General features: G+C 34.7%; 1 long non-coding RNA gene across 1 annotated transcript; it reads right to left on the bottom strand.

The window, feature by feature from the left end:
- Positions 1–1,117: 1,117 nt before the first annotated feature.
- Positions 1,118–4,495, bottom strand: LOC127723443 (uncharacterized). Its single transcript, XR_007992081.1, has 2 exons — positions 4,395–4,495; positions 1,118–3,193 (listed from the first exon to the last, which is right to left on the bottom strand). It is a non-coding gene; the product is annotated as an uncharacterized LOC127723443 (long non-coding RNA).
- Between the last annotated feature and the right edge of the window lie 1,505 nt (positions 4,496–6,000).

Here is a 6,000-nt window from a genome sequence, read left to right as displayed (position 1 = left end):
AAGACTTAATCATTTTATATAAGTTGTTTGGAATTATAATATCTAATTAATCATTCATTACATTCAGTCACGTCTCAGTCATTACAACTGAACGGACGTGCTGGGTCAGCTCTCCTTTACCCGCTATCTTCGATGAGGGTTTATTGTTAGATGGATCAACGACTTACTACTTTCGATGACAGAAACCAATCCAACGTTGTACAGACTACGTTAGGCTATAATCCGCGTAGGGCTAATTCCCGCGTCAACATACACTCCAAAACCCATTATGGATGGGGGAGTGGTATGCCGAGTGACGTCCGAGGGCTGTATCCTAGGTGTTAGATGATGGACCACCATTTCACTGTCTCACGACTTTGGTCCTGATAATGCTTCCTGTCATCGTTAATACTACGTCCGAGACTCATCTACCAGTACTCCATCATCGAGGTTAGCGGGCTGCCAAGCTGACCAATCTGGCCCTGAAAACAGCCGTTGTGAAGACATAACATCAAAATAGTCAACAAAAGAAAAACCAAAACAACTCACAAAACCAAGATGGCGGCCTACCAAAATGGCGTCCTCCACCTGTTCCTGACCGATGGCACAAAATTATTTAAACGCTCACCAAACGCCTTCGGGCACCGAGCCGACCGTGCGAGGGATGTATATCCAGTCAAGGTCGTTAAAAACTTCCATTTGTTTGTGATCTAATTAATCTGGTTTGCGCTAACCCAGTTTTAATTAGCGTGGGGCGTTTGTCTTCCTGCGGACAGCGTTCCAGTGAACTAGCACTATAAAGTCCTCAATATAAGTAGGCTAGCACAAAGCAGTCAAAATTATACATACATCCATTGGTTTTTTTATTTATTTTATTTTCGGTTTATTTATTTATCTTTTTTTTGTACATACAAAACCTTTTACTAATAATTTTTGCAAAATTCACATACACATATTTAGGCCTATTTCGATTCATACAAAATATTTGGCAACTAAATTCACATACACAATTTGGCAAAACAAATTTATCTGCTGTTTACTTGGCTGCTGGTGTACCAGGACAACGTTGCTGCCGGTCACTGCCGTTTGCTTTGCCTAGCTTTCCTCCTATTCCTACTTTTGGTGGCTTTTTTTTAAATTCTCATTTTTATGTTCTTTTATTTTATTTAAGTTCTATTTCATTCATTTACTCATCAAATTATTTATTTTTTAATTATTCTAAACTTCAAATTTTTCTATATTTATCACTCAAATTATTCAATTACCCTATGGTAAAAACAAATTATTTAAATGCCCAAAAAGGCACAAGCCAGGTCCGACCGTGCGAGGGCTGTATAGCCAGTCAAGGTCGTTAAAAACTCCCATCATCATCATCATATCTAATTAAATTCTTTAAAAACATTTAAAGGCGCTCTGCAGGCCTGACTAGGCGAAGGCTATATAGCCAGTTAAGGTGGTTTGAAACTTCCATCATCATCGATGAATTGTCTGTGGACTGACGTTGTGTCCAACCTTGAGAAGCCGTGTGCTCTTCCAAAATCTCCCTATGAGGTTAGTGCATCTGCCATATGCGTTCTTAAAACGGATAATTATTGCAGCCATTCAATGCTCCATTTCTCTACTTTTGGTCTACATGATACAAATTGTACTTATTGAATAAATTATATATTGTTTTCATTGTTTTTTTTTTTTTTAGTTTTTTTTTCTTTTATTTAGATAGCGCTATTACATTAGGCATCAATCGTCTTCTTATTTATCAGTTCACAAACTAGAACAAGCTGTGGTCCGCATCCCCTGCAGAATTGCTCCTTCTAAATACATGACTCCCAACCCCTCTTCTTTTTTGGCTATCAGTAAGGGGGTGGACAGGGAGCATTGATTCCCAGTTCCCTCCCCCAAACTTCTACTTCACTCCGTATTCTGTTCCTCTGCACACCTATTTTATCATCAACATGAATTATCCCTGTTTTAACAACCCTTTCCTCACGGTTAACACCACCCTGACTCCAGCTTTCATCTATCCAATTCCCATTTCCAGCCCTCTCATTCCATAGTTCCCATAATTCTGTCCACCCCCTTGTCAGTGTCACAATGACTCGCACCCATAAACAACCCATCATTTAGCCACAGAATATATTATACTACCTGATTTGTTTCCTATATGCAAAAATTACGAGTCAGGACTTTTTCTTTAATAATGGCCATTTTTTTTAACACATCTTGTTTTTAACTCCCATGCGTTTTTTTTACTGTCAACTATATATATGGCCTCACTGACGCATACAAGAACGATACAAAATATCTCTTCACAAATATGTTGTCAAAATAATAAAAATGTACTCTTTCAATAAATATTCTTGCAATATATTCATAGTCACTTTTAAAATTTTCTATAGAATAAATTGAAAAGGAATCAGACTTTCATACACTCAATTGAATTTTGAATGTTTCAATGTCTTAAATTGTCATTCTTGCCTATTTTTTTGATGGCGCCCTTATTACCCTATAATGAATCTTCTTTTTTTCAATAAAAGGAGCACCTGAGATCACCCCCAGTTTTTGGTAGGGTTTGTGTTGCTGTTGTATCCCTATTTGTGACATTTTAACCTATTGTGTCTGTATGTTTTGTTCACACATCGTTGTCAATATAATGGAATTTGATGCGACTGTCATACAAGTGAGAGGTTTAGCTAGCTTTAAAACCGGGTTAAATCCACCATTTTCGACAGAAGAAAATGCCTGTACCAAGTCAGAAATATGACAGTTGTTATCCATTCGTTTGATGTGTTTGAACTTTTGATTTTGCCATTTGATTAGAGACTTTCCGTTTTGAATTTTCCTCGGAGTTCAGTATTTTTGTGATTTTACTTTTTACCTCGGAAGGACAAGTAGATCCTGCTATAGATAGGATAAGATAGCAACCCAACAACACAACTAAACAATCAAATCGTGTAAGTACAAGTACCTAGAGTTGTTTATTCTTTGCTGTTGGTTCATGATATTCTGTCTTTATCTCCGGGGAAAATGTTGGCCTGATAGCCTTGGTTTTCAAATATATCTTCTTTCGTCTCAAAGACATCTATGCCGCCACTTCTACGTGCTAGTATATCGTTGTCTGATTTGTTCTCAAAGACGTCGATAACTTTTTTTGAAAATATATCGTTTGATTTCTTCTTGAAAATATTTTCCATCTTAGCCAAAACTCATTGAATACCTGAATTACAAGATACAAAAAATTAGGCTTTAATATTGAAAACATGGTCATCACATTTCGTCACAAATTTTTATTAAAGTTTTTGCCAATTTAAAAATGTACTTTTTCACAAATTCAATGAAAATGGATATTTTTTGTCTGTGATGGCCATTTTCTTTATGAAAAGAGGTTATCATAATACTTTCGAGTAGGGTAAACTTATATGAGACAGCAATCCAACGACAAAAATACCAAAAAGACATCTAGAGGCAAAATTATGACCAACCAATATTCAATTTCGCATGATTAATATATCTATCAACAACAATAAAAAAACGAACAATTGAGTGACAATAATAAAAAAAAACAAAAAAAACAAGACAAACAAAGGCCTAGGCACCTGACTTTGGACAGGCGCAAAAATGAGGCGGGGTCAATATTTTTTGTGAGATCTCAGCCCAATCACTTAAAGGGACTTGAATATCGAGAGTTTGGCTTCAAGGGGTGATGAAGGGCATTGAGAGAAAGGCCATAAAATCAAAGACTCCCGCGTTTTTGTTTTACCGTCCTCGTATGAATGGTTAACTGAATATAACAATAACATATAATTCACAAAAAAAGACCATGATTTTTATAAATTTCTAACGAGAGTTTTCATGGTTAAGGTAACGGTATAAGGAATATGTGTCGTCGAATAAGAGTAACGAACGACAATTATTCGATAGCAGTAAAGCAAGATTTTGACAAAATAAAAGATACACTTTCAAATTAAAACTTATGCAGACGTGTTTATAGTAAAACACATTCATTTTTTTTGGTTATAATTGATGTTTCACGTGACTTTAAAATTTAACTGCTCGCCATGTATTTACTAATGTCCGTTTTACGTTTTATTACGTCCTTTAAATCATTCAATTAAAAGTCCAACATTCAATTATTGAATTAGGAGAAAACTTTAAAAGCGAATCAAATTACTATAAGTAGTAATTGTCAAAATAATCCTAAATGAAACATATACTATTTAAAATGTTGACTGAAATTAAGTTAATCCGTCTCTTATGAACGATTACAGATCATTATTCTCGATTTTAATTCAAAATATATGTTTATGAATTTAGACATCCTCTTATGAGATTACATAATGACAAATAAAAATAATACTTAAGACTGTAAACGAGAAAATGTGTAAAATATCTAATTTACCTATATCAAATAAACTTACATTTGATGCTCATCTTAAATCTCAATACACACTATATAAAATATTTAAATTGAATTATTTCCTTTTGTTTTAATTGTAAAAGATGTTAAAGACGATAATCGGACAAACCCGTAGTTAAAACTAACATAACAGATATAAGATAAAAAGATAACATACATTTATAGTTAAATCATCTAACTGGTTTGATAATTGCATTGATTGCCATCGTGTCTATACGTTATCCCAATGTCCTTTGTTGCATATCCTGTGTGATGGAAAAGTCAGTATGACTTTATGTTTTTCTGTACGGTCTGACAAATTTTGTTTATACTAAACAACTAAAGAAACGCACACACTACTTTAATCTTTTTAGAGCGATCAATAATCGTCGTGTGAGTCTTACAATTACATAATAGTTATTGAAAAACTGGACATTATCGTGATATATGGACTGCCCCCAGGACAGTGGTATTGACTTAGGCAGTGATAATGACTGAGCCGTAGGCGGGGTCATTATCGCCGTCGCAGTCAATACCACTGTCCTACGGGCGGTCCATATATCACGATAATGACCAGTTCTTCAGTAACTATTATGTTTATTTCATTGAGGAACCATGTTTTTACAAATTCTCATAAATTCAAAATGTTCTAAGCAAACTCGAGTTATTGTACGATTTCTATAGCAACGAGTGAAGACCAGGCGTAGTAATACATGTAGCTATACGTCACTGCCATTCATTTAAGTGCAATTTTTCAGTATATGATTACTAAATAAAGTGTTCTATAATTTTATAATTTACAAAAATATATGGTAAACAATTCTACAACTTAAATACAAAATCGAAAACAGGAAAATGTTTTATCCAAATCTCTCTAAATAGAGAAACCACGCTCCACCGGTCATTAACAGAGAAACCACGCCTCACCGGTCATTAACAGAGAAACCACGCCCCACCGGTCATTAACATGTAAAAGTCCTTTAACGACCGGTTTTCTGGTCCGTTTTGTTCTGTTAATGACCGATGGAATTTATTACTGAAGAATAAAGAATGTCATGTGGCCCCTTTTATCCAATAAGAGAAGCTAATTCTTAACCGATATGAAATAAATATATTCATGTACGACAGGCATAGAATTTTCGAGTACAGGTAGCGGGCTAATTGTAATAACAATAGAGTAAAAAGTTCCGTTAGTATTTAAAGTCGTATGTGCACGAGAAAAGTTATCGACAAGGGTGGAGACCATCTAACGAGTACGTATTTGTGTATAGGAAGATGAATCTTCAGGGGCCAGTTTCACGAAGCTGTCTTAGGACTAAGACATGTCTTAGGATAGTCTTACGACATATCTTAGTCCTAAGTGGGTTTCACAAAGAGGTCCTAAATTAGGACTTCTCTTAAAGTTGGTCATAAAGTTAGGACTACACGAGAGGTGTCTTATGATGGTCTTAGGATAGTCATATGTTTATTTATATAAATTACACTTATTTTCTATATTAATTTTGTAAATTATCTAATTACTATCTAATTTCTTTTCTCCTTTTCCTGCTCACAACTTAATCTTTATTGGTTGAAGGATTGTCATAATTTGTCAACAATGAACATTCGATGTATTGGTTTCAAGAATG

The sequence above is a fragment of the Mytilus californianus genome, unplaced genomic scaffold, assembly GCF_021869535.1.
Source record: "Mytilus californianus isolate M0D057914Y unplaced genomic scaffold, xbMytCali1.0.p SCAF_13, whole genome shotgun sequence".
In the NCBI taxonomy this organism is placed as follows: domain Eukaryota; kingdom Metazoa; phylum Mollusca; class Bivalvia; order Mytilida; family Mytilidae; genus Mytilus; species Mytilus californianus.
This window is presented reverse-complemented; position numbering and strand designations above follow the sequence as displayed.